Raw genomic sequence first — 8,578 nt, 5'->3', positions numbered from 1 at the left:
TTTACAAATAATTTTTAGGGAGTACAATTCTATATACCAAGTTCAACTTCATCTACGACAACGAATTATGAACGATGCACCTTACTAATGCAATTTTCTCTCTTGGCCAGCATCCCTCTTTCCTGATGCGCCATGATGATGCAAATTTCAGTTCTGAGCCATTAGGACCTAAACGTGCAACAAAAGATTGAGATGAACCTTCATCTCAGTCAATAACGCATTGATCCTACGTCATGCGAAAAATATGGGTGTTACATGGTCAATGGTTGTTAACTAGGTCAACTGTGTTAGGATTGCAGCCCCATCTGTCGGCCTAAGTCAGCAGTCGCACCTATTCTGGATATTGTAACTTTTAAGTACAACATTTCAGTTAAATTTCGTACGCTAACTGTTTCAATTAAGTATATATCCAACATACTTCTTGGTGGATAAGTATTATACTTCTTGAAAGCCAAATTTTGACAACTCGGTTGACCAGTCTTAACCCTTATATAAAACTTGGCTTCTTTGAAAAACGCAGGGGTACCAAGTACATACCCAACTTTTTCCTTCAACAACCTGTATGGACGAAACTTAATACAATTTCAAGTACACCAACTGAATGATCCTTGAAAATATGTACATAGAGTTTACATATCTAACCTTTACCCAATCACTATGTATATAGACTCAGATACCGTGAACCTGATTGTTAAGAAGGGTATTAAAAGACTAAAAGACTTCTATAGAATCAAAATCGATTTTTCTTCAATTGTGTCTTGTATACTTCTATGAGAATATAAACAATTGAAAAACTCTTTAACTAGTTTCATTTTAAGTCATTTGAACTAGTTGTTGATAAGATGAATATGGTTGATATGAAAGTGTTCATATGGCTAACTTCGGTTAACTATTGTTGAAGCAAAAAGGTGCACATGTTTAGGTACGGTTACTCATATCTAAATGAAGTCACTTTTCATTTGTTTGTAACAAGCTAAGTTCGACCTAACGGTTGAAAGATATTAGCTTGAGTCTAATCAGGTTTGCATCTAACGGTGAATATTGAATGCTTTGTTACCAAGGTAGCATTGATTGCAAACCATGATTTTGAAGACTATATAAAGGAGAACTCTAGAAACTTGGAAACCTAATCCCACACCTCTTGTGTGATACTAATTGCGACTAGAGTCGATTCTCCTTTAGCCTTAGGGTTTTCACGAAACCTTGTAGGTTAACGACTTAAATACTTCATTGGGATTGTGAAGCCAGACCCAACTATTTTCTATGTTATTGTGTGTTCAGCTCTTTTCTATTGTATTGAGCACTATCTTCTCTAAGATTTGCTCGAGATTGATTCTTCGATAAGCAAGATAAAAAGTAGTCACAAACATATTCGTCTCATCATTTGTGATTCCACAATATCTTGTTTCGCTACCATATAATTAAGATTATTGTGAGGTGACTGATATTTCTAGGATGTTCTTCGGGAATATAAGTCTGGTATATCAATTGGTTCATATTCACCTTGATTTATCAAAAGACGGAACAAAACTCATAGGTTTATCTGTGAGAGACAGATTTATCTATTCTATATACTTTTCTGTGTGAGACTGATTGGTTTATCAAGTCTTCGACTTTGGGTCGTATCAACTCTTAGTTGTGGGTGATATCAACTAAGAGAATCAAGTGCGCAGAATCTGGTGTTTTTTAGAGACGTAAGGAACGCGACTCTACCTTGACCAGTGTGAGATTGATTAGGGATCAACTGGACTAGGCTAGTTTATCTAGCGGCTTATATAATATAGATTGGTGTTCAAATTTGGACTAGGTACCGGGGTTTTTCTGCATTTGCGGTTTCCTCGTTAACAAAAATTCTGGTGTCTGTGTTATTTCTTTTCCGCATTATATTTTGTTATATAATAGAAATATCACAGGTTGTGCGTTAAGTTCAATCAGTTCTTGAATCCGACCTTTGGGTTGTCGATTGAATTGATTGAAACTTGGATATTGGTTTGTGATATCGTCCAAGTTATTTCTTTTATTCAATCGGGCTTGCAAATTCCTATTTGTTTGATTACAGGTTGAATTGAGAAATAGAGATATAACTCTTTGATATACTTTTCTTAAGATTGAGTCTAACTGTCTGGTTGATTCTCTTGAAAGTATTTGGAGTTAGTCCATACAAATTTCTAAGCGAAATATTGGGTGTGGTTGTTAGACCCCCGCTTTTTCAATTGGTATAAGAGCAGGCAAACACGTTTAAGACCTTATAAGTCTGTGTTTGTGGCGATCTGACTATATGGACAGAGGTGTTATCTCTATAAACGTACCACCAGTCTTCGATGGCTCAAATTACTCATGGTTGAAAATTGATATGCATGCCTTTCTTCAAGCGCGTGATTTTCAATCATGGGTTTATGTTGTTAATGGATATGATCCTCCAATGGTTACAATAGACGATGTATCTATTGCGAAGGATATTGGTAAATATGAACCTAATGAGATTCTCGCTGCAAAGCAAAACTCTGACACTTTAAATGCCATCATACATGTCATTACCCCAGATCTTTAGAACCATGTGACTACGTGCACTCGGTCTAAAGATGCGTGGGATATCTTAGAAACTGTATTCCAAGGAAATTCCTCGGAGAAAGAAGCTAGGATTCAAAACCTATGTTCTGATTGGGAAAATCTTTATATGGCTGATGAGGATTCATTTGATGAGTTTAATCACAAAGTTTCTGAAATTTTTAATGCATCTTTTGCAGTGGGTAAGATTATTCCTGAAAAGGACATTGTGATAAAAATTCTCAGATCGTTGCCATCCAAATACGATTATAAGAAGCATGTCATCGTTGAAGTAAATAACCTTGATATGCTTTCCAGAAATACTCTTGTTGGAAAGTTAAAAATCCTTGATCTTGATCAAAACACAGTAAGAAAATCTTCTTTCAATGTTGTGACCAACACAAGCGAATCCTCTAACTTGTCTTGTGTTGATAAATATTGTTCCTATCATGCTGATTTTGATAAATCACTGATTACACAAAAGATCAAGGATATTGTAAGAAGAATCAAAAGATGTGAGAAACGTCTCTCTCAGGGCAAGGCTTCAGATGATTCAATACAAGAAAAAGCATCCCAGGTTGTCAAAATCTTGCATACTCCCGATATGTGCAATGAACTTTCATCTCTCTTAGCAGAAACTTCTTCCTACTCAAATTCTGATTCAGAGTTTGAGTCTGACACTGAGATTTTTGAATTCTTAGATAAGTGTGAAGAACTTCACCAAGAAAATATCCAACTAAAGGCTTCGTTGGAGAAACTTGAATCATCACTTCAGGTAAAAATTCTTGAGGTAGATTTCCTTAATGATGAATTCACCAGGACCCTATCTCTGAAGGAAAAAGGGATTAATACCCTTAAGTGTGACCTGCAAAGGTTGTCTGGAAGTTCTGACAAAATCTCAGCAATGTTATTCGGTCAGAAGCCTTTCGCAAACACAAATGGTTTAGGGCTCAAAAGCAAAACTGTGAGCATAAACAACTCATTTGTTCAAGCCGGTTTTGGAATAATTAATGATGAATGTTGTGATAAACAGGAGGCAAATAAGCAAGACAATAAATCTTCCTTGATTTGTTCGTTTTGTGGAAATGCAAATCATGTTCAGAGTAAGTGTTGGAAATTCAAGAGGAATAACATAAGGATTGCTAAACTTGAACACGACATGCAAAGAATGAATCTGGACTTGGGTAATCAACATGGTACTCATGAAGACAAGAAGAAATACAAAAGAACCAGATTCAGACGAGGTAAGAAGTTTGTTTATTCAACAAACATTGATAAGTCGCTATGTGATAAAAGATGCGAGCATTCTGCTCACTGCGTCACTATCAAATTCTAGTGACGTCTTCATCCTTATCTTTAACTTGAGAAAATGAGGATTGCATCAAGGTTTCTCAAGTTTTGTAAAATTGTTAATTTCTTATTTTACTTATGTTAAGAAAATATCTTCTTGTTAAAATAGATAATGGATCATGAACCGTGAATGACTTATTCAAAGTCCTTTTAGGGTTTGGCTGTCCAGAAGTCTATTTATATTCATTTGTGATCAAATGCTCTTCAATTATTTATCCTTGAAAGATACAGTTTCATGGCTCCTGTAACTAGAGGTACCACAAAAAGGGATGTTGTTGAAGCGGTTAATGTGTATCTTTGTGAAGGAATTGTTTCCTCAAGGAAGAAGAATGAGAGATCCACAAATGATGAAGAAGGTTATTCCTCTAAATGCCTCGTGTCTGTTTGTCATTTTGATAATAACTTTAGAGGTATGGTGAAGGATTTCATCAACAAAACAAATGATTTAAAATCTCAAATCATTTTATCTTTAAAAAAGATAGCTCACTATGAACTTATGTTGTCTCTAATAAAGAACACCTTGTGTGAACTAAAAAGAGGACTTAGTGAGTTAACTGATATTTATGAAGAGCTAGAGGAATTGAACGGTCCCATAATCAATGGTTTTTTCAATAATGAGAAGGAATTCTCAGTAGATGCTCTGAGAAAGCTCTACGATGTCTAGGAAACTTCTTATGAGAATTTGTTCTTGTGTTTTAAGAAGGATAACTAGGGTTTGGAATATCCATTATTGTGAGTACACATAGCTATTTCCAATGATTTTCATCTTGTTATGTTTCTAGATTTATTTGTTTAAATTCTAAAGTTTATTTGGAAGATGATTTTGCACTATTAATCTTTATGGTTTCATTTATTGCAACTTGTTATGGGATATGTGTGTTTGTGTCTGTGAACTATGATTGTCCCATACATGTCAAAAGTTAAGTCTTTCATATGTCATTATGCAAATATTGATAAAAGATTGAATGAACTTTTGACAAACAAAAGTTAAGCCTATTATGTCATTACGCAAATATTGATGGAAGATAAAATGAACTTTTGTCTACAAAGATTACGTTTATTATATGCCTATGTGCAAATAGTGATAAAAAATAGAATGAATCTTTGAATATTCCGCAGTATTGGTCTTTCTTTGATCCACATCTTTGTGTAAATATTTTCGGCTCCGTAAGTCTTCTTATGTGAGCATTTCTCATTAAATTAATCATTGGTTCTTTTGTGGTTAATTTAATTGGGTATTTTGGATACAAATTCATGTTTCATGTAATTTTTTAATGTCCAAAGAAATCCTTATTTTCTTGTGAAAGTAAGGTCGCACTTGTTGTTCTTTCGGGAATGACATTTTATGGGGAGAGTTCTTTTTGAACTTGTGCTTAATTTCCAAATGTTTGTGGGTAGTGTGGATGTGGAATATTGTAGGATTTACCTTGTATCTTTATAAATTCCTTGATGAATTCACTTAGTTTCGGCTATATGATTGCATTTAAAAAAAGTTGATATGTTGTTCTCTTTTGGTCATGAAGTATCCCTATGGAAATTTCATTAGGATCCCACTAGTTTTCGTACCTTTGCCAATTTTATTGACAAAAATGGGGAGAATTAATGTGTATTTCACACTAAAAATACATATGGTTTACAGATCATTATGTAAGGGGGAGTGGTTTTCATGTGAGATGAAGTATTGACTACGGGGGGTGGGGGTGGGGTGGGGGGGGGTGATACATATTACTATAGTATTATTGTCAAAGTTATGATACAATTGGACTTTAAGGATGTGTAATAATACTATGACACTGTATAACAATGATTGAGAGCAATTGTTTTTCATTGTTATAGCTACGGATCTTCAAAAACTATGATGATGAGTTGAACACCTTTAGAATCATGGAGTACTTGGAAGTGACGAAGATTTCGAGTAATGTTGAAGAACCAAGAAGATCAAGCATTTGGATGAGAAGCTACAAAGTCTTATTTATTTTATAATCCATATGTATTGATAGTTTTGTCACTAAAATTGACAAAGGGGGAGATTGTTAGAGCACTGATCGGTCGAACTCGCAAGCGTTGCTATCTCAAACTTGTTTATCAAGTTTAGTGATCAAAACTATAAGTCTTAATTTCTAGTCTACTTATAGTAATGTCTCAGACTTGGATAGATTGTGTAGTTGAGCTTTAGACTTCAAGGCGTTAATCAGATGAAGACGAAGAACTACTAAAGGAGAGCTTGTGGAACTTTATCGACAAAAGATATGTGGAGACCGAAATTCATCTATCACTCAGAAAGTCTATTTCTACTCTATCTCCTTTCTTGAGACAAAAGTCGTATTACTATATAGTATTTGATTATACACATTTGATATCTCGAGCTGAGTTTAACTCGCTTACATATTTCTTGAAATATGTGTTGGTAAGATTTCGATTTAACCAAGTTTATCTTATATTCTTGACGAAAGTCAAAATATGATCATGTGAAAATCTCCAAGTAACATCTTACATGATTTGTGTAATACAATCATTTGATGTAGACTTGGAATGTTTCGTATTGATTATGTCAATAACTTGAAAATCGCTTTGATGCTAATAATTAGTGAAAACAACTATTGTAATCCTCTAATAAAGTTTCAATGATTAAAATAGAGTTTAGAACACTTAACCATAATTGGATTATAGACATAGTATGCGTACTTGCATATATGTTGATCCAAGACCGGTACGTACTAGGAAGGTCAGGTAAAGTCCGGGAGCCTTGGTATGTGTATCCGTACGCGTACTGGAGAACTCAGTTGAAGTCCGGGAACTATTGTATGCGTATCCGTACGCGTACTAATTCAACTGTTGTTTCGGACACAGTCCAAGTCGTCTACTTAAGTATGCGTACTCGTTTGCAAACTTGAGTGGGTTAAGTTCTAAAATCTGTTTGTTCATGAACCAATACATTTATATAATAAGGAATGCAATCTTTTGCAAACCGTGTCTATAATGTTCATGACTTGATTCAAGTGAATCAAAATCGATATTTCTTCAATTGTGTCTTTTATACTTCTATGAGAATATAAACAATTGAAAAACTCTTTAACTAGTTTCATTTGAGTCATTTGAACTAGTTTTTGATAAGATGAATATGGTTGATATGGAAGTGTTCATATGGCTAACTTCAGTTAACTATTGTTGATCCAACAAAGTCCACACGTTTAGGTACGGTTACTCATATCTAAATGAAGTCACTTTTCATCTGTGTGTAACAAGCTAAGTTCGATCTAACGGTTGAAAGATATTAGATTGAGTCTAATCAGGTTTTCATCTAACGGTGAATGTTGAATTCTTTGTTACCAAGGTAACATTGATTGCAAACCATGATTTTGAAGACTATATAAAGGAGAACTCTAGCAACTTGGAAACCTAATCCCTACACCTCCTGTGTGATACTAGTTGCGACTAGAGTCGATTCTCCTTTAGCCTTAGGTTTTTCACGAAACCCTGTAGGTTAACGACTTAAAGACTTCATTGGGATTGTGAGGCCAGACCCAACTATTTTCTATGTAGTTGTGTGTTGTGCTGTTGATCTGTTCTATCGTATTGAGTACTATATTCTCTAAGATTTTCTCGAGAGTGATTCTCCGATAGGCAAGATAAAAAGTAGTCAAAAAAATCTTCGTCTCATCATTTGTGATTCCACAATATCTTGTTTCGCTACCATACGATTAAGATTAATGTGAGGTGATTGATATTTCTAGGTTGTTCTTCGGGAATATAAGTTCGGTATATCAATTGGTTCATGTTCACCTTGATTTATCAAAATACGGAACAAAACTCATAGGTTTATCTGTGAGAGACAGATTTATCTACTCTATATACTTTTCTGTGTGAGACGGATTGGTTTATCAATTGTTCGACTTTGGGTCGTAGTAACTCTTTGTTGTGGGTGAGATCAACTAAGAGAATCAAGAGCGCAGAATCCGACGTGGTTCTAGAGGCGTAAGGAACGCGATTGTACCTTGATCAATATGAGATTGATTAGGGCTCAATTATATTCCAGTCCGAAATTAACTTGGAGTATGCTAGTGTCTGTAGCGGCTTAATATAGTGTGGTGTTCAAATTTGGACTAGGTCCCGGGGTTTTTCTGCATTTGTGGTTTCCTCGTTAACAAAAATTCTGATTTATGTGTTATTTCTTTTCCGCATTATACTTTGTTATATAATAAAAATATCACAGGTTGTGCGTTAAGTTCAATCAGTTCTTGAATCCGACCTTTGGGTTGTTGATTGAATTGATTGACACTTGGATATTGGTTTGTGATACCGTACAAGTTATTTCTCTTATTCAATCGGGCTCGAAAATTCCTATTTATTTTATTACAGATTGAATTGAGAAATAGAGATATAACTCTTTCATATACTTTTCTTAAGATTTAGTCTGACTGTCTAGTTGATTCTCTTGAAGATATATTGGAGTTATTCCATACATATTGTTAAGCGAAATATTGGGTGTGGTTGTTAGACCCCCATTTTTTCAATAGTCTTAAAGAATCACATATCAATTTATAAGCATACATCGTCAAAGAAAATAATCCAAGCACGGAGCATAAAACGGAAAGCATATGTGATCAATTCAACTACCTATGCAATAATTAATCAAGCAAATAATGAATGTAAATTACTAAATATTTGAATCATTATTATG

The sequence above is a fragment of the Papaver somniferum genome, chromosome 8, assembly GCF_003573695.1.
Source record: "Papaver somniferum cultivar HN1 chromosome 8, ASM357369v1, whole genome shotgun sequence".
Classification (NCBI taxonomy): domain Eukaryota; kingdom Viridiplantae; phylum Streptophyta; class Magnoliopsida; order Ranunculales; family Papaveraceae; genus Papaver; species Papaver somniferum.
This window is presented reverse-complemented; position numbering follows the sequence as displayed.